Consider the following 21,527-nt stretch of genomic DNA (forward strand, 5'->3'; position numbering starts at 1 on the left):
ACTACTTAGTTTATTCCTAGTCCCATTGACTTTCAAGTTGCACCATGCATGAAAAAAATCTATGCCAAAACAGAGACTACCCAGTGCATTCTTGGAGTCATGAAATAATTTTAGGAGACCATTGAAAATGCTCGGTATACCCAACTTCAACATAATAGAAAGCGTAAGGTGCAACCTTTGATTCACACTCCAATTCCTAACCAAATAAATTATACTCCGTCCCATCCACAAAAGTCTAAACACATAAGGATCAAGGGTTGAAATATGTTCATTGGTAGTCATAAACATCATGAAATAAATTTCTCTAAGCATGGATTGAACTAGAGAATTTAGCTTATTTGAGTTACCAGCTGTTTGACACTTTAGAAAATAAACCACCTTTTCCTTTGAAGGAAAATCAACTAATTGTTTTTGTGAGTTTATAACCATTTGAGTCTTGCCCTCCAAGAGTCTGGAAAAATCCACGACAAATGGTTGAAAGGTAGCAACTTGAACCGACATAGGCAATTCTTGATTTTGTCGCGAAATTAGTTTGGTGTATCCAACCAGACTGACGTTCTGCTGCAGTCGATTTTCTTGCGAAATCAGTTTGGTGTATCCAACCAGACTGACGTTCTGCTGCAGTCGATTTTCTCGCGAAATCAGTTTGGTGTATCGAACCAGACTGACGTTCTGCTGCAACCATGAATTAGCTTTCATGGTGCTGGTGATAGATGGAAATACAACACTAGCTACACTTGCTGATATTTTATCGAACATTTGAGAAACGTTATATGGGCCTTCTATTGCCACCGATAACATCCTTTTTGGAGTGAGGAAAATGGGTTTAGACTCACCCAGTGAAAGTTGACTCATTCCTTTCTCCCCATGAATTTGATGTTCATGTAGTTGAGTAAAGCAGTCCCCATTAATTTGATTTTGCTCACTCTTTTTATCATTCAGAATATGTAATATCTGCTCCACATATCTTTGATTTGTTTCCAGTTTAGATTCCAACGTACTCAATCGGCTTTCCTGCTTTTTCCACCATTTAGGAGAATTAGTTTCATCCTGTGATTGCTTCATCAAAGCTGTTAAATCTTCAAGTTGTTTTCGTATGGCAGAAAGATCAGGATTTTCTGGCATTGTTTGGTTTCTTTTTGGCATACTCAAGCGTTGATTGCCAGGAGTGATGGATCTGATACCAATTTGTTATGAACTGAGAAGAATAGAGAAGGAAAAATCGAAGGAATAAAGGTTTTAGAAGAAGAAAAGCATAGAGATTTCAGAAATCATAATTTCATTCATTCATCAGGTGATTTCTTTCTTCCCCAGTACACGGTTTTATTTGCATTATAATGTACTATGGCAATTGTGAAAGTGACAGCTGTATAACTAACTTCTAACAGATTCCCTGTAGATAAGAACTAAATATTTTCCTCCTTTGGGCTGTTGGCTGGATTGCAGGCCGGTTCTTGCTGCATAGGTAATGGACTTCCCTTTTTATATCTATTGTTTTAATAATCACTTGTTTCTCACGTGCACTCTCCTCTTTCATCCAATCCCTAAATTTCCCAATTGATTTACTCTCAATCCCTAACCCTTCCTTAGTAATTCCCAAATTACTTTCTTCGAGTCTAACTTCTTCTTCTCTGCCTTCTCTCTCGTGCATGACACTTTATCACCAACTTCATATCCTGGAGGATGAGACATAAACACCTCTTGTTAGATCTCCATTCAAAAACGCATTATCAATGTCAATATGTCGAAAACTCCAACCTCTTGTTACAGCTAGAGAAATGATAGTGAGAACTATGGTTGGTTTAACTACCGGACTAAACACTTCATGAACTTCAATTCCAAGCTCTTGGGAAAACCCTTTCACTACCAATCATGCTTTGTAGCGAGCAACAGAACCATCAGCATTCTGTTTTACTTTAAAAATCCATTTACAATTGACTGCTCTTCTATTAGGAGGTAGTTGAACAAGCGACCAAGTTTTTGTTCGCATTAGAGCATCATATTTTGCTTGAGCTGCAGCCTTCCAGTGTTCATATCGCATTGCTTCCTCAATATTTCGTGGTTCTTTTACACAATCAATAGATGATGAAGTGGAAAATTATGCTTGATAAATTTTTGGCTTTCTAATCCATTTTTACCTCTTGTCATCATGTAATGAAGAATCATTGTCTCTTGTGGTTGATGAAGCGGAGATTCAACCGAAGGTTGTGAACTTGGGACATTAGCAGCAGCTGATGTGGAAGAGGAATCAATAGTCGGTTCAGATGTGACTTCAACATCCAAGCCAACAGAGTCATGAGCAGGTTGAGTTGGAACTTCCAAAGAAACAGATACATCTCGAGAAACCACCCTTGTGTCTTCAAAACCAGAATCACAACCTGTAGAGTCCATTACATTATCACTCAAGCCACCTGCTCTAAACACAAAACCATAATCATAGCCTGAGGTCTCCATTCCATTATCACGTAGCCCACCTAATGTAGATTGACCTACTGGAGGCACAGACCGACTAGTTGCTGGTGACACAAGTTGTTTAGAATTTTGAGCAACCCTTCTAACAATAGGAATATCATTTGAGGAAATTGAGAAACTGTTATGATTAGGTTGAGACAAATTTCTAGCAAGTAAATCACTAGACAAATGATTCAAACATGAATTCTCATAGAAAATAATGTGTCTTGATATAAAAATTTTACCACTATCATCACGAAATTTATAACCTTTGTGACATGAGTTGTAACCAAGGAACACACTTCTTGGACCGGTACTCAAGCTTGCTTCGTTTAAAAGGCCTGACATGGGGATAACAAATACACCCGAAGACCCTCATATGTGAGTAATCCAATTTCCCACCAAACATAACTTCATAAGGTGACTTCCCTTGCAAAACATTAGTCGGTAGTCTATTAATAAAAAAAAACAGCAGTGGTGCATGAGTCCATAATTCTAGAGGCAAAGAGGCTTGAGCCAATAATGTCATTCTTGTTTCAACTGTATGGCGATGCTTATGCTCCGCCTTTCCATTCTGTTCGAAAGTATATGGACACGATACTCGATGTTGAATACCATTAGCAAGCAGCCAATTCTTAAGTTTCTGATATTCTTTTCCTCAATCAGTTTGAAAACCCTTGATTTTACACCCAAATTGAACTTCAACTAGCTTGTGAAAATTAACAAAGCACTGCATGACTTCTGACTTTCTTTTTAACAAAGTATTTACAGAATTTTCAGAAGAAGATACATTATAGGTTTCAGCACATGTAATAACAACAATGGGTGTTTCCAATTTGTAAAGCCCTTCATGTGTGAGCTTCCTCTCCAGCAGAATAGAGTGAATCTAGGAATCCATTACAATACAACCATTAGAATGATACTAAAAAAATATATCATTATCCCAAGCAAATTGAGGGACTGATAGCAAATGTTTTCGTATGTCTAGAGCATGTAGCATATTTTGTAGATACAAAGGCTTAGACAACGTGTGCAAACTATCTTGACCAACATGAGTAATAAGAACACTAACACCGTTACCCATAAGCAAAAAATTATTACCTGTGTAAACTTGATCTGTTTTGAGACTGATAACAAAATATTTTCGTATGCCTAGAGCATGTAGCATATTTTGTAGATACAAAGGCTTAGACAACGTGTGCAAACTACCTTTACCAACATGAGTAATAAGAACACTAACACCGTTACCCATAAGCAAAAAATTATTACCTGTGTAAACTTGATCTGTTTTGAGATTTGAACGGTTGTTAGTAATATGGTGAGTTGCTCCTGAAACAGGATACCAAGCAGTGTCACCTAAGTTTGACAGTAGCATGCGAAGATGAGTTGGCAACAAAAGAAGTAGGAGCTGAAGAAACCGGAGAAGCAGGCATAACAACAGAAATTGAAGAATGACAAGTGATGTGTGTAGAAGGTGTTGCATTGTGTGTCCTAGCAACCAAAGAGGAATCAAACCCATAGAATGGATAAAGACCAGAACCAGCTGCTGTCAGTTCTCCATAGGGTGAATAAACACTCGGCAATGAAGTAAAACCAGGATATTGCAGCATGGATAACCCAATCATCGGATTCAACTGATGCGACAAGATTGGTCCAACAACATGATCGTAGGCTTGAATAGGAGTCTTATGTTTGTCGATTGTACTCTACCGAACCACTTTGCCTTCCATAGTTATTACTGTGTTTGTCATTAGAAGTTGCATTTTGACCATGATAGCTATGGTCAAATCCATAGTAGCATTTTTGAACAATATGTCTCATACGACCACACAACTGACATTGTGGTCTGTTGTTGTTGGAGCGACCACGTCCACGCCCCCGAAAACTACTTTCACCACGTTGACCTTGAGACTGATATTGCGATTCTTCTTAATAACTCTTTCTACCTGTATTTCCATTACTATAACCAATCTATTGAGTTGCCATATTTGCATGTATAGGTAAAGATTCTGTTATAAAACTTTTTTGAGGAGCTTCACAATCTAGAAGCATCTTAGTGAGGACTTCTAAGGTCAAAGTATCTCCAGACGCAATAGCAATAATTGACTCAAATTCCATAGTTAGCCCAACTAAGATTATGCTGACTTGTTCTGCTTCAGATACAACGCTAGCTGCCCGCAACATTAAGCATGTCACAGGTGAGCTTGATCTTTGCTAAAAATTCACTAATAGACAGGTTTCCCTTCTTTTGAGAGTGTAAACTATGCTGAAGAGATGATATCGTCGCACTCGAGCCCGCTCCAAACAGTCTAGATATTGTGCTCCATATAGCACGAGTCGTAATTATACCAGTCAAGTTAGGAAGAATTTCAGGTTGCACTGGTGATAAAAGCAACGAAGCTAGCAATTTGTCTTGCTGATGATGAACCATGAACCTTGGATTTTCAACGACTTGTCCTAAAGCATCAGAAATGGTCTGACTAGGAGCCACACAATCTTCAGAAATATATTTCATTAACCCATACCCATCAATAATCAATAAAATTTTATGTTTCGATAGAATATAGATAGGTCTGCTCAGAAAGCTTTACAGTATCATGTTTTGGAAAATGTTGATCAGGTTGCGCCATAGAGAAATAATAGACTCAGCTGCAGACAATTTTGAACAGATAGTAGGCACAAAGGGAGAAAAACTTCTTTAAACCACCCAACACTATTCAACCTTGAAACAAACGAAACATTGTAGGAAGAAAACTTATGACCAAAGCCACTTGTGATTGGAATCTTTAAAAACTCACAATTTGCTCAGCGAAGAGAAACAAGAACAAACGAACCTCTCGATCACAGAAGAACAAACAAACCAGTTCAGGCTACTGCAGCATTAAAAAGCTTTGTTTCACTTATACGGATACGGGGACGGGAAATGACAATTTCTAAAATTAAAGGGTACGGAGACAGCAAGGGTACGGCATATAAAAAATTTAAAATTATAAATAGATATTAAAAAATCATAAATAAAGTCAATACTTCATAAAAAATTTGTGTAACACCCTAATTAAAATTCTAACCTTTGAGAATTTTTTTCTAAATCCCTAAATTAATTTTAGTGTCCAATTTGAAAATACTCCAAAACTTGTTATCAGATTCGAAAGCCCTAGAAAGATCAGTGATCAACTGATAATTATACCAAAAATTTCTTTAAATCCTATTCTAACCCTTCTTTCTTCTTCGCAGCCGCTTCTTCTTCCTTTTATTTCTTTTCTTCATGAACAAAAGTTCGAATGAAACCCAGAAAATAGAACTGAAAGACGGAACCGAAGAGACAAGTAGTATTACCATGGAGATGAGAAGCAACGGACCCACGGGAAGATAACTGAAATACGTCAAGAAATTTTTTCTAAATCCCTAAATTAATTTTAGTGTCCAATTTGAAAATACTCCAAAACTTTGTTACTAGATTCGAAAGCCCTAGAAAGATCAGGTATCAACAGGTAATTATACCAAAAAATTCTTTAAATCCTATTCTAACCCTTCTTTCTTCCCCGCAACCGCTTCTTCTTCCTTTTATTTCTTTTCTTTATGAACAAAAGTTCGAATGAAACCCAGAAAATAGAACTGAAAGACGAAACCGAGGAGACTGGTAGTATTACCATGGAGACGAGAAGCAAAGGACCCACGAGAAGAGAACTGAAATACGTCAAGAAATCTTTTTCTTTCCTTTGGTCGCTACAAGCTTTGGAAAGCCTTTTCACTATAATTTCCTCTGTCAAAATTATCACTGGGGACGTCCCCGAAACATCTCAAGATAAGCTTTGACTGTGCTCAAATTCGATCAGTTGTAACCTACCATCATGGCACGTCCCCGGTACATACCCCAGTCGTCCCCGTGCCAGAAACGTATGGGGTACTTGAAACAGGGCTCCTTTTCCGTCCCCGTGCTTCCTAATTACAAAGAATCTAAACAAATTCAGTGCAACTCTATCTTATACTCAAAGAACACCAAATCGGACCACTAGTTTGCTCTTCTAGCTATGAGTCAACACGAGACAAACGTTCTTTACAGAAGTAAGAAAACGAACAGAGAAACAAGAACAAAGAATACTCATATGAAAACCCAGCTTTGCACTCATGATCGTCTTGTAATTGCAATAGTTGTGAACAATAACCAAAATCTCGAACTCGTAATAGAAAAGATCATCAACAATAGAAAAAATTTAAACATGAATCATCAGGATCTTTTGGCGACTGATACCATGTGAAGATCTGAGATGATGAATATTCTAGACATTTATTTTCGTCGGGGTTATTTTTTAGTATATAATATATTATATAGTATATATATTGTATATTATATATTAATATCATATTATATAGTTATATTATTTAGTATATATATTATATAGTATATTATAATATATATATATATATATATAGATTATATTTTATATACTATTATTATATATTATATATTATATATTATATATTATATGTATTATATAATATACATAGTTTATTATATATTATATTTGTTTGTAGTATATTTATTTTAAATTATATATGTTATAGTATATATATATATATATATATATATATATATATTATATTATATTATATTATATTATATTATATTATATTATATTATATTATATTATATTATATTATATTATATTATATTATATTATATTATATTATTTCATGTCCAAATTAAATATGGGTTTAGCAATAGTCTAACAAAGTCCAAATTTAGGTCCAACAAGCGAGCCCAACCAAGCCATGCCAGCCTGACCCAGTAAAGCAGGCCCGGTTAGGGGGCCTACCCAGCCCAAATCAAACTAGGGTTTTGTATCAAGTAAGGGCACTGCAAGAGAAGCATTACCGGGCGTGTGAGGCCCACGCGTCGACGCTAAATCGACCATGTCGATACCAAAATCATGCCAGATCTGGAAAGAATCAAGGAAGAATACCCCTGTTTTCCAGCAGCAACACCGAGAGCACAAAATCTCGTCGAAAACGGGATTATAACGACCCTCAACAACCCGAGCAAAGCGAGATATTGGGAAACAAACCCAGAAAATCTCTTCGGCGAATGGCTATATAAGCCCCTGCAAAGTCGAACGAAGGGAACGCAACCAAAAAAGCATCAAAGCACCAAATATCCCAAGAATCAAACCAAGTAAATCAAAGCCACAAAAACAACCAAAAACCCAAATAATATTCGGCCAAGAGAAACCGAAAGCAACCATATAGCCAAAACACAAAAAAGCAAGCAAATAGCATTCTGAAATAGGAAAATAAATCCCAAGGGGGCGAGGCGAACGTCGATTTAGGTTCGGATAAGGAAACAGTCGCTGGAAAGCTCGCCGAAAAAGGTAAAGTAGAAATCTTTTTTGTTAGATCTACTCCGTTTGGGACGTAGTTCGAGTAGTTAGGCTTTGGTTTTGGGTTCGGGGAGTGGAGAGGAAGCTTTTGAGGTAGGCTTAGGGTTTTCCGGCCACCAGAGGCGGTGGTCAGAGCTGTGGTTGAGCGGCCGTCGGACTCATCAATAAGTGGCCAGCTATAGGCCGGTGGGGAAAACTTGAGAGAATTTGAAAGAGGGGGGAGAGTTTTTGTTGAAATAAGTGGAAAATTGAATTTTTTTCTAATATTGGGGTATTTATAGTAGGGACTAGAGTGTAATTAAAAGTATTTTAAATTATTTACGTAGTCCCTAGTATTTTGAAGTGTTATCCGTTCTGGTCACCTATTGTAAATTGGCCTTGAAATTTTGAATTATTTCAATTTAATCCTTGTGCATTTTTTTTATATTTTTGCAATTTAACCCCCTAACTTTTGTTTTTGTCCTTGCAGTTTCAATTAACTTCAATTTGATCCTGGATTTTCAATTATTTCCAATTTAATCCTTTTAATTTAAGTTTTCTTTTATTTCTATTTTTATTATTTCTTTTAGATTTTATATTAATTCTTTTAAATTTTCTTTTATTCTTAAATACTAATTCGATTGTTTTTCAGGACAATTTCTAATCATCGAAGGTAAGTAATTCTGATCGAACTTTTAAATTTTAATTTAACTTTCGCAATTAAGACAACCGATAAAATAAATTGGTACCGAAAGGACAGTACAAGGGTGCTAATCATTCATTAACTGTAATCGACTCCCGAATTCGACTAATTTCTGGTAAAACGCATTCAGATAAATAGTAAGTTGAGGTGTCTGATAACCTAATTTTAAATGATCGGTGGTGGCTCTAACACATCGAAATTAAGTCGAAACCGAATTTTGGGTCCACTCGAAAGACGGCTACTATAAATATGGAAATAGAAGAGAATTAAGTAACAATAGGAGAAAGAGACTCTCTGAAGCTTTATTAATGAAAATTGTAATATTCTCAAATGGGAACCAGCTATATATATAAGGAGAGCACTGAGTATTGGAAGAGCCTAACGGACTAACAAACTTAACCGTCTCTCTACCAAAACTCAGCTTTAAACAATAGTGCAGCACAAATATTCCTAACAGCATACTAATCATATTCTAGACATAGTTGCACTTATTGTTGAAACAAAGTAACTATCCTAATACACAAATGTATTTACCTTATCAAATTATGAAATCAAACCGGATTTAATTATGTCAAATCTTCAATAATAAAATACTAGATGTGAAAGTGTACCTGAATTAATCGATAGGTTGAAATCCTTGAGTATAATTCTCTTAAGTATAAACTATCTGATAAGAATAAGAGAAAATAAGAGATGACATATTTCTTTATATAACTTATTTAAGAATCAGTTATTGTTTGTACTTAGGGGTGTGCAAATTCAGGTACCCGTGTTTTCGAGCATCCGGATCTTCGGGTAATTGATTTCTCGGCCCGTGTCCCGACCCGGATGTTGCGGGTACCCTGATTTTGTGAGTACATGTATTTCAGGTACTCGAATACCCGGGTTTTTTTCAAATTATTAATTAAAAAACACACAAATTTAAATGTACGTATAATATTATTAATAATTAAATATAGAATAATATAATATTATTAACAATTAATAATATAATAATATTTTATATATGAAATATATAATAATATATTATTAATAATTAAATATATATAATAATATAATATTATTTTATATATAAAAAATCCCTAATCGGGTACTCGGGTAACCAGGTACCCGGAAAAATTCAATTTTGTGGGTAGGGTACCTGACCCAGCCAGGTAAATTTTTTAAAGAAAATTACCTGGTTTTTTTAGGTTTGGGTCGGCAAGTCGGGCCAACCGGATCGAGTATTTTTGCACACCCTAATTTTACTTATATCTCTCCCTCTCATCGAATTATAAATACAAATTTAATAATATATATATACTTTTATTTCCACGATACTTCATTTGTCAATTAATTTATGACATATTTTAAGATAACAATATACTTAAAAATGTGTGCCCATAATTATAGATTTTAATCTAACAAAAAAGAGTCCATGAAATAATTTCTCCAATTTTTGAACGAGTGACAGTGTTATAGAGGCGGGTTTATATCTCTGGAATGCATTATGCATGTTAAACGAGTAATTATCTTCACCAAGCAAATCTTTGATCTCTCGGTTTATTGTTATTCTTGTACCTAGAGGTGCACAAAAAATCCGAATATCCGATTTTGTCTAAAAAATATCTGAAACCGGATTTTGAAAAAATCGGTTTTTTTTAAACCGGATCGGATATTTAAAAACCGGATAGTATAACCGGTTTGGGAAAAAATTGAACGACCGGTTTTTTTACCGGATTAAAAACCGGTTTTTTTCAAACCGGATAAAAAACTGGTTTTTTATCCGGATAAAAAACCGGTTTTTTCAAACCGGATAAAAAACTGGTTTTTTATCCGGAAAAAAATCCGGTTTTTTAAAAAAAAAACCGGTTTTTTGCAAACCGAAACCGGTTACACCATCCGGCCCTCCAAACCGATTAGAATCCGATCCGATTTTTTTAAAATCCGATTTTTGGGTTGGGGGAAAAAACCGGATCGGCTTTTATCCGATCCGGATTAGATTGAAATCTGGCTTCTGTGCATTGTACCTAACATATATATTTTGTTTACTTCCTATATGGGTTAAAGGTGTAATTAAACATTAAGTCGAGTTGAATTTAAAAAGTTTGAGTTAATGAATTTTATTTATCAGTTAAATTTTTGTAATATCCTAATTTTGTCGAACAATTCAAAGTGAGTTTTGAGCGAACAAAATTAATATGAAGTCTGCCATGGTGGCACGATAAAAGACAGATCATGGAGGCCCCAGATTGGAATGATTATCAAGGTTTTTGAAGTTACTTTGTTATGAGTCGATGGAGCTAATTTTGAAGTGCCTCATTGAATCTGCTGTGGTGAAAATATATGGGCAATTTGAATAACTTGGAAGATTCGGATTTGGGTTTCATGGTTGACTTTGCAAATGAAAATTTAATGGTGTTTTACCAAATTTCATAAAACCCAAAGTGCTACATACCAAATTCAATTGTATAAATTACATGCCCAAATTCAAGTGTCCAATAGGAGTGTCCGTTTACAAATCAAATGTGATACAAAGTGCTACATATACAAATCAAATATACAACACATGGCAACCCAAAGCCTAAATATCTATCCCATAACCCACGAAACTAAGCCCAACTTTCTTAAGTGTGCAAAAACCCTAGCAAGGGTTCTCTTCGGTCGTGCCGCCAAGAGCCCGGTGCTCATCTACACCATTCGATTTCCATTCCACATCAGCGCCAGAAACCAGTCTGGTCCCCACCGCCTCCTCATCTACCAAGCAGTGGTCCTTAGGCCACCTGAGAAGTCACGAAGCAACAGTGGACCCAAGCTTACACCGAGCCTCTAGCAAGCGTCAATGATAGCCCCAAATGCTTCCAGCAAACACCAAAATGCATCATCAGCAATCTCATGCACAAAGGGACAAAAGGAATATGAGCTGTAAAAACAAAAAGAAGGCTTTTTTTTAGTTTTGGGTAACTTTGTAAACGGGATATAAGAAACCCGGAAATGATTTGTAAGGGGCTCCTACTTTTCTGTTCCTCTCGGAAAAAAAAGGTGTAATTGTCATGACCCACAAGACGGAAATAGGAAAGGATGAGAAGTAATTGGGGAAAACGATCGAATTAGGGATTTTAGAGATGGACTAGGCGGGAAACATACTTGAGGGGAATCATGGATCAGATGGGTGCTGTGGACTAGAGAAGAACAAGCTCAAACCAGAGAAGAACGAACCCAATAACCTGCAAATGAATCCAGAAGAAGAAAGCAACTGTTAAGAGAATGTTAGTTGTTAAAAATGACAACACAGCTGGTACTCTTTTATTGAGCAATCTCAACTATATACCGATTGTAAAAACAAACAAAATTATCAATGAAAATGCTATGAAGTTCCTTTCTTCAATCTCTTCTACTATATTTATTAAATCCTTTCTTAATTTCTAAACATCATCCATTACAATTGGTATCCAGAGAAAGGTTATTTTGATCCAAAAGTACATAATTTTTTTTTTCAAACTGGGTAAAACAAGAAAAACACAGCAAATGACTCACAATGATCCACCGCCGATCATTCCTGCTGATCCAGAAGGTCCCTCAGAAGCAGAAGCAATTCCAACTTGGTGGCTTAATCAACAACGTGATTTGGAGCAGAGGATGTAAGCCTTGGAGACAACAACAAATGAAACTAAAACATGCCTCCAGCAACTTTTGGGGCTGATGCAAAAAGCTAGAACTGAGTTTGGACAATCTTCTCCTGCATAATAACTACCATTACCCACAACTCATACTAAAGTAGCAAGTAAGCTACCTTTACAAGTCACAGTCATTAATGATCGTGAGAAATATTCATTTCAACCAGGACAACCAGGGATTCTAGCCTCGAAACCTACTTTTCAACAAGATCCTAATCAAACAACTCATGATGCTTTTAAGATGAAAGTAGGAGTCAATACAACTGAATCAGGGGAACAATCTACCATTAAAGGCCATCCATTCATGGAAAATATTCCAACAACACCAATACTGGTATGTTTCTTCCAAAACCCAAAATAGAGCTCCAGTTCTTTGATGGTAGTAATCCTAGGAGTTGGATCCGGAGATGTGAAAAATATTTTTCTATTTTTACTGTTCTTGAATTTCAAAAGTTAGAGATAGCTGTTATGTACTTCACTGGTAAGGCAGAAGTATGGTTTGACGGGTATATTATGAAGAAAAGTCGAGTTACTTGGCATGAATTTGTTTCTTATATGTGTCATAGATTTTCTGATAAGGGATATATTGATGTCATTGATGAGTTTAATAAATTGATTCAACTATCTTCTGTGGAGGAGTATGAAGCTCAGTTTGAGGAACTTCAACCCTTCCTTCTTCAGATTAATCCTGAATTAGGAGAGGAATATTTTGTTTCTAGTTTTTGAGTGGCCTTAAGGAGGAACTGAAACATAAAGTAAAAGTCTTGGAGCCAAAGACAGTAGTTGAAGCTACTAGAAAAGTAAAGCTTTATGAGCTGTCCTTGGAAGTGGAAAACAAAAGATTTAAAAGTGTTCCAAACCCAATAATGCAAGGGCATAATACCAGTTACAAAACATCTAATTCCCCAATGAGTTCACCTTCGAAAAGCAACCAAGGTTTGACTCAAAACAGACAACAGTTGCTGGAGTATAGGAGGGCAAATAATTTGTGCTATAAATGTGGTGATAAATTCACTCCAGGCCATCACTGCAGACTGAAACAATTGAATGTGGAAGAGCAGGAGGAACAAGAAGAATTACAGACAGTATAGAATACTTCTGATAGAATGACATCAGACGAAAAGGATCCTGAGATTTCTATGAATGTAATAACTGGTAGTTCATGAAGTAATACCTTAAGGATCCAAGGATTCATCAAAGGGAAACCACTCAGTATTTTGATTGATAATGAAAACACCCATAGTTTTGTCACTAACAGGTGGGCTAAAGAAGGATTGGAATTGGAGGAAACTAATCCATTAGTCATCACAATAGCTAATGGTGACAAACTTTACAACACAAAAAAAAGTAAACAATTAAGTTGGGAGATGCAAGACTTTACCTTTGTCTATGATTTCACGGTTTTACCCCTTAGAAGTAGTGATATGGTGATAGGAGTTGACTGGATAAAGAAATACAGTCCAATACTGATGGATTTTAACATGACTCTTAATTTTAAAATGGGTAACCAAGATATTGTGTTGAAAGGAGGGTTGATTACTGCTGCAATGAAGGTGATGTCAAACAACAAAATAAAAAAACTGATGACTAAAAATCCTGATTTGGTGGGGGAAATTTATATGTTAAATGCAGAGATTGGTGACAATGAAATACCTTCTACAATCCAAGCAGTAATATCTAACTACAAGGATATGTTTGAAGAACCTACTGGAATGCCTCCAAAAAGGAAGGACGATCATTCTATTACCCTAAAATCAGGAACATAAACAGTCAATGTAAGACCCTACAGAAGGCCTTACCATCAGAAAATTGAGGTTGAGAAACAAGTGGCTGAGATGTTAGTTGCATCAATTATTCAAACCAGCAAAAGCCATTTTTCTTCACCTTGCTTGTTAGTCAAAAAGAAAGATGGTAGTTGGAAAATGTGCATTGATTATAGACAGTTAAATGCACTAACTTTGAAGAACAAGTTTCTTATTCCTGTGGTGGATGAACTAGCTAGAGCTAAATATTTTTTTAAATTGGATTTAAGATCTGGATACTGACAAATCCGGATTACGACTGAAGACATTCCAAAAACAGCCTTCATGATACACCATGGTCATTTTGAATTTAAGGTGATGCCCTTTGGTTTAACTAATGTACCAGCTACTTTTCAAGCTCTTATGAATGATCTATTTGGAGCATACCTCAGGAAATTTGTCCTAGTATTCTTTGATGATATTTTAATCTACAGTCCTGATTTGCATTGTCATGCACAGCAACTAAGAATTGTTTTGGAGATTCTAAGGAAAAATTAGATTTTTGCTAAGAGAAATAAGTGTTTTTTCGGCTAATCAGAAGTGGAGTATCTTGGACATACTATTTCTCAGCATGGAGTAGCTACAAATTCCTCGAAGATTCAAGCTATTCAGGAATGGTCTATTCCAAAGAATTTGAAATCTTTACTAGGGTTTTTGGGCCTCACTGGCTATTATCAAAAGTTTATTAAGGGTTACGGAGAAATTAGTAAACCCCTCACTACAATGTTAAATAATGATCAATTTATCTGGACTGAGGAAGCTAAGAAGGCATTTATCAGCCTTAAAAAGACTATGTGTAGTGCTCTAGTGCTATCTCTACCAGATTTCAGCAAACGGTTTTGTTTGGAAACTAATGCTAGCTCTAAAGGTATAGGCGTAGTCCTATCTCAGGAGAGTCAATTGCTTACCTCAGTAAGGCTTTGGGACCAAAGCATGTTGACTTATATATATATGAGAAAGAGTATTTAGCAATACTAATGGATATTTCCAAATGGAGACATTATCTCGAAGGAAGTCCTTTTACAATCAAAAAAGATCATGAATCCTTGAAGCATTTGGTAGAACAAAAGCTCACTACTACAATTCAAAAGAAAGGTCTTACCAAACTGTTGGGACTGGACTACTCAATTCAGTTTCACAAAGGAAAACACAATAGAGCTGCTGATGCCTTATCAAGAAGGTTTGAAGAATATTCTGAATTAAATCAGTTATCTACTACAGTAGTAATTCCTGCATGGGTACATGAGGTGAAAAACAGTTATGAAGGGGATTCTTTGGCAAAGGATTTAATTCCTAGGTTGCTAGTTAGTAATGAAGGCATATCATATTGGTCTTATACTAAAGGGGTCTTAAGATACAAAGGTAGAGTGTATATTGGTGAGACAGGTGTATTAAGAGCACAAGTTTGGGAGTTTATTACCATAGACTTTATTAAGGGGTTGCCTCCTCCTAATAGATACAATTCTATTTTGGTGATAATTGACAAATTCACAAAACATGGGCATTTTTTATCCCTGGTTCATCCTTTCACAACTACTGAAGTTGCTAAGATCTACTTAGATCAGGTCTATAAACTTCATGGTCAACCTAAGGTTGCTCTCTCTGATCGAGACAAGATTTTTCTAGTACTTTTTGGAAGGAGTTATTGAAGTTATTAAGGACTACAACCCTATTTACAACTGCCTATCATCCTCAAACGGATGGTCAGACCGAAAGACTTAATCAATGTCTGGAGCAGTACCTACGAGAACTTTGTTTTTTAAAGCCAAATTCACGGGCTAAGTGGTTATCTCATGAAGAATGGTGGTACAACACTAATTTTCATACAACATTAGGTACTACTCCCTTTACTGCCTTATATGGTTACACACCACCAACGATGACTTGGGCGACTGAATCAAGGGTGGCTGATGTGCAACAGTTTATGCAAGAGAGAGACAATGTCAACAGTATACTACTTGACCAACTTAACAAAGTAAAACATCGAGAAACACTATACAGATCAGAAACACAGTGATCGAGAGTTTAAAGAATGGGAAGAGGTTTACCTTAAGCTTCAACCTTATCAGAAGACATCATTGGCCTTACGTAGAAATCTAAAATTGTCTGCTCGTTACTATGGTCCCTACAAAATTAAAAAGTGAATTAGTTCAGTGGCATATCAACTGGAATTACCAGATCATTCTCGACTCCATTCGGTATTCCACACCAGTCTTCTGAAAAGAAAAATTAGAGAAAAAAGTGTTGCTTCAAGAGACCCACCTGAACTTACTTCTGATGGCTAGCTTCGGGTTTATCCTGCGATCGTTTTGGATAAGAGAGTTCTGAAAAGGAACAACAAGGCAATTATTCAACTATTAATCCAGTGGTCGAATTTAGGAGTGGAAAACGCAACCTGGGAAGATTTCACGGTACTGCGATCACAATTCCCTGACTTTGATCCTTGGGGACAACCATCAACTGTAGCTGGGGTTATTGTCATGACCCACGAGGTGGAAATGGGAAAACAGTAGAAGCAATTGGGGGAAATGATCGAATTAGGGATTTTGGAGATGGATTAGGCGGGAAACATACCTGAGGGGAATCATGGATCAGATGGGTGTTGTAGACTAGAAAAGAACAAGCCCAAACCAGAGAAGAACGAACCCAATAACCTGCAAATAAATCTAGAAGAAGAAAGCAGCAGTTAAGAGAATATTAGTTGTTAAAAAGGACAATACAGCTAGCACTCTTTTATTGAGCAATCTCAACTATATACCGGTTGTAAAAACAAACAAAATTATCAATAAAAATGCTATGAAGTTCTTTTCTTCAATCTCTTCTACTCTATTTCTTAAATCCTTTCTTAAATTCTAAACATCATCCATTACAGTAACAGTGGGGAATTCCCTTCATTTTTCGAAACAATCAATATACAACAAAAATCTTTCAAAAGGTATTCATTTTCAAACCTTTTTTTCATCGTTCCTCAATTGTTTGAAAATCGAAAAGGAGAAGAGAGAGGGATTTTTTGTTGTTACCTGAGTCATAGGGTCCCTTTTGTTGGAGCTAGCATCACAGGAGTGAAAGGAAAACGAGCGGTCGGAGTTTAGTTTCGGCGTTCGGGAGGATTGTTGTTTTTGGGTTCTCTATGTTTTGAAAAGGAGAAGAAAGGGGAGTTTGGTTTGGTCTAGGTCGAGTTAAGGTTCGACCGGCCACCGCTGGTGGTGGCCCAAGGGTTGAAGAACATAGATCTACGGCTGTGTTGGTCTCTCTTTGGTTTCGGTCGAAGTGAAGAGAGAGATTAAAAGAGAAAAAAGGATCGATTAAGTTTTGGGTGGTCTTAGGGCTTACCAGGTCGAGTCTAGTAGCGGTAGGAGGGGCGAGCTACCACCGAAATATGGTGGTTGAGCGGTGGCCAGTGAGTTTGGTCTTCTTTTCCTTGAGATGCGATAGCCATATGATTGAAGAGGGAGAGTTGAGAGAGCATGCGACAGTTTTTTTTAAGGTTTAACCAAATCTGCTAAGTAAGTTAGTATATATTTCTAGGGTTTAATTATAATGTTAGTCCTTTATGTTCTATTTGTTTTCAATTTATTCCCTTGTTTTCTATTTCTGCTAATTTCGGCCACTAACTTTTTATTTAGAGAAAATAACCTCAGTGACCAAAAATCTCATATAATATATGATTTTAACCAACTTTTTCCGGATTTGCCAAAATGACCAACAAAATCGCAATGCGATCGCTAATTCGCAACGCGATCTCCATTATCGCAAATCAGTTTCCAGATTCGCAACGCGATTATGACTATCGCAATGCGATTTTCCAATTTCGCGTTGCGATTTTCCCAATTCGCAATGCGAATATGGTAAATCGCAATGCGAATTTGGAAAATCGTAACGCGGTACTGACTATCGCAACGCGATAATACAAAATCGCAACGCGATACTGACTTTCGCAACTCGATACTTAATTTCGCAACTCAATACTGACTTTCGCAACGAGATAATACATAATCGCAATGCGATTTTCAAAGCGCCATTAGTATCACAAAGCGTATTTTATTTTCAAATTCCAAACACGAATATTAATATATTGGAACACTAAACCGTCCACAGTATATCCCGTAATCGCAACTCATAACCTAAAACCTAAAATCACAACTCAGTCCCATCTCCATCTCCATCTCTCACTCTCTCACCCATCTCCGACGAAATCCGTCCCCATCTCCGGTGAAATCCGTCTATCTCCATCTCTTAGAGCCACCCTCACAATCAGAAATGGAAAATCAACCAAATCAACCACCGAGGGTTAGTTTTTTTAATTATTTTCTTTTTGAAATTTTTTCATTATTATTAGGTTTTTCATATTGAAATTGATTATAAGTTTACTGGTAATTTCAATAATAGATTAACCATTTCACTTAGATTGCTTATTAAATCAACCGAGAATCGCAACGCGAAATGAAAATCGCAACGACAAAATCGCAACGCGATTTTATTCTCTCGTAGCGATAGTCAAATTCGCGTTGCGATTGTCATTTTTGTGTTGCGATTTTCATTTTCAGAAAATATTCTTCTTCTGCAAATTGAAACTTGAATGAATTGCATTACTTCAACCAAAAAACAAAGACAAATAAGAAATTCACAGTGTTGCAAATTTAAGTTTGAAGAATAAACTACTACTCTTTATGTTTATTATTGTTTTTGGTATATCTTCACAGTGTAGTTTTTGGTATATCTAACTTAGTATGTTTATTGTTTTTGTAGAACTTTTATTCGGCTCAATTGACCTTAAGAAATAAAGTCAGCCTGGCCAAAACAATTGCGTCGAAGCTTTCACCTGCACAAAGAAAAATGTTTGAGGATACTTGCTTCGGGCCATGGCTGAAAGTACAACATCCCGGTGGAGATGCGATGTTGACACACCTGTTTCTTCAAACCATGACTAGGGATCTACCAGATACTATACAACGTCGTGATGAAGAGATATGGTTTGATTTTCCACCGGCGTATACGTGTTTTGGGCGGGAGGAGTTTTGCTTAATCACCGGTCTACGCTTCGGACACGATGATGTAGGTCGGTACACTAGACTCATTACCCGCCCATCATGGTTATCCCGGGTTTTTCCTGAGATGGAGAGGTCGAATCTACACGTGGAAGACCTGACGATATTATTGAATAAGAAAGATGGTTTTACTCGGATGGATGATGTCGATGTTGTCCGAGTATGCCTTCTAATACTTTTGCATACCGACTTTTTAGGCAGAGAGGCCAGACAACCTATTCCGAATGATCTAATCAAATTGGTAGAAGACCTAAATGCGTGGAACCTGTTTCCATGGGGCTCGTATTTATGGAAAGCTACATGGAATAAGTTATCGTCTGCCTTGGATGATCGAAAAAGTTTGCATGGCAATGGTTCCAAATACACTTTGACAGGCTTTATTTGGGCCTTTAAGGTAAGAATTTTTTATATAATGTTTCCAAAATTATAAGTAATTATTTAACAATTACTAATGTTTGTTATTATATTGTTTGTAGATTTGGATATTTGAGGCATTTCCCGCCATGAAGATATATGCAATAAAAACTTCAAATGATATTCCCAGGGCTATTTCCTGGAAGAGGAAACGAACCTTGCAATGGGAAGATTTACTACGGTATACGACAATAAATAATGTAAGTTAACATAAATACTACCATATGTTTATAAACAAGTTATTATTAGTACACGTTTAACTTTGTTTGAGCTTTTATATTGTTAGGAGGCCAACACTCCATTACAGAGGCAGACACCCACGGAAGCTGAGCTTGCCACTGATTGGTGGCAAGCTAGTAAGTGTTTTTTTGATGGCACGGATGATGAGCAGCCTCCACTTCGGGAGCCATCACCTCACCCAGAGCTATCACCTCACCCAGAGCCATCACCTGATCGACCCGACTATACACCTCCACAATGACAGCCATCACCTATTCTATCACATCATCGAGCCTTTTCTCCACCATCACCGCAAGATAGGCGACCGACAAAGATGCCACGACGTTTATCTCCCTGTTCTCCACCTCCACCTCCACGGGATGAGTTAGGAGAGTTACGTGATGAGGTCAATGTCTTGCGTGAGGAGGTCGGTACTTTATGCAAAGACGATGGTGCATGGCGTGTTGAGGTGTCTACTTTACGCGGTGAGGTAGCCGCTCTACGTGAGATGGTAGCATCGTTGCAGAATGAGGTTCATACTCTACGCAACGAGGTAAGTTTAAGATTTTTCATATTTAACTTGATGATAAATTTACTCGTAATTTCACTTAGATTAACCATTTCACTTAGATTGCTTAATAAATTAATTCGGTTGCTGCCAATACTGCTAAACTATTTTTGTTAGTATTTGTTTTTGGTTTTGTTTTTGTCTTTTGGTTGAAGTAATGCAATCCATTCAAGTTTCAATTTGCAGAAGAAGAATAGTTTACTTTCGCAACACGAAAATGACTATCGCAACGCGGAAATGGCTATCGCAATGCGAAATGAAAATCGCAACGACAAAATTGCAATGCGAAATGAAAATCGCAACGCGAAATGAAAATCGCAACGCGAAAAGCGATTTTCATTTCGCATTGCGATTTTGTCGTTGCGATTTTCATTTCGCATTGCGATAGCCATTTTCGCGTTGCGATAGTCATTTTCGCGTTGCGAAAGTAAGTTTCATGTTGCGAAAGTAAACTATTCTTCTTCTTGAATGTTTATATATATTGTCCTTTTAAATGTTTATATAAGTGCTTACTTCTGGAATGTTATCTGATGCATTTTGTGAACTATGATAGAATAATGACTTGGGTGAATACAATGCAAGTTTGAAACATATTTGTCTTTGTTTAATATCATGTCTGTTTATTTACTGATTTATGCATTAATTTTTTTTAGCGGCCCGATAAGGTGGATGCTTTACGTCGGGGTTTCCTTGCACGACGGAGTTCACGCATCAGACGGCGTGCACGTGCTATTACGTCTCCGTTCACCCCAATGGTGCGAAGACTCCGCGAAGAAGCCCGATTCACCTGTCATTCCTCAAGAGTCCCCTCCAATCGTTCAAGAGGCCCCTATCATCCCTCAAGAGTCCCCCCCACCGTTTAAGAGGCCACTGTCATCGTTGAAGAGGTCCCTCCCACCATTCCAGAGATCGATTCACATGGGGTAATATATCGAATTATTGAGAAACCCCCACCGTTGCCGGACATAATCGATGAGAGTTGGCTCTCGTATGAGTTACCGGCTAGTACCCTTCCGGTATCTGAAGTGGAGAGGAGACAACTACCGGAAACAATTCTGGATAATACCCTTTGGGCTAAGACCGCAGTTGATTTTTATCTACATGAGCGGAGCCAAGGGTGTTACACTGACATAAGCAAACTCAACGATGAGATGTATTTGTTGCTTAATCGGTCTTGGCGGGGTGTGTTATTAGGGGTTGAAGACAGTGGCTATTTCGATGGGGAGGTAAGTCTTATATTTGACTTATATATGATTTTGATTAATTTTTTAAAAAATTAATGTAATTCACTAATATATGTCTTTTTTTT

General features: G+C 36.8%; 1 long non-coding RNA gene across 8 annotated transcripts; it reads right to left on the reverse strand.

The window, feature by feature from the left end:
* Window positions 1-10,926: 10,926 nt before the first annotated feature.
* LOC120208206 lies at window positions 10,927-17,439 on the reverse strand. 8 transcript variants are annotated; one of them, XR_005524289.1, is made up of 7 exons: window positions 16,990-17,439; window positions 16,544-16,635; window positions 16,365-16,429; window positions 16,232-16,293; window positions 16,018-16,094; window positions 12,028-12,229; window positions 10,927-11,717 (listed from the first exon to the last, which is right to left on the reverse strand). It is a non-coding gene; the product is annotated as an uncharacterized LOC120208206 (long non-coding RNA). The 8 variants fall into 8 exon arrangements; XR_005524291.1 differs by having other exon boundaries at window positions 16,365-16,435; XR_005524290.1 differs by having other exon boundaries at window positions 16,232-16,435.
* Window positions 17,440-21,527: the final 4,088 nt, after the last annotated feature.

The sequence above is a fragment of the Hibiscus syriacus genome, unplaced genomic scaffold (assembly GCF_006381635.1).
Source record: "Hibiscus syriacus cultivar Baekdansim isolate YM2019G1 unplaced genomic scaffold, ASM638163v2 tig00016065_pilon, whole genome shotgun sequence".
Taxonomy (NCBI): Eukaryota; Viridiplantae; Streptophyta; class Magnoliopsida; order Malvales; family Malvaceae; genus Hibiscus; species Hibiscus syriacus.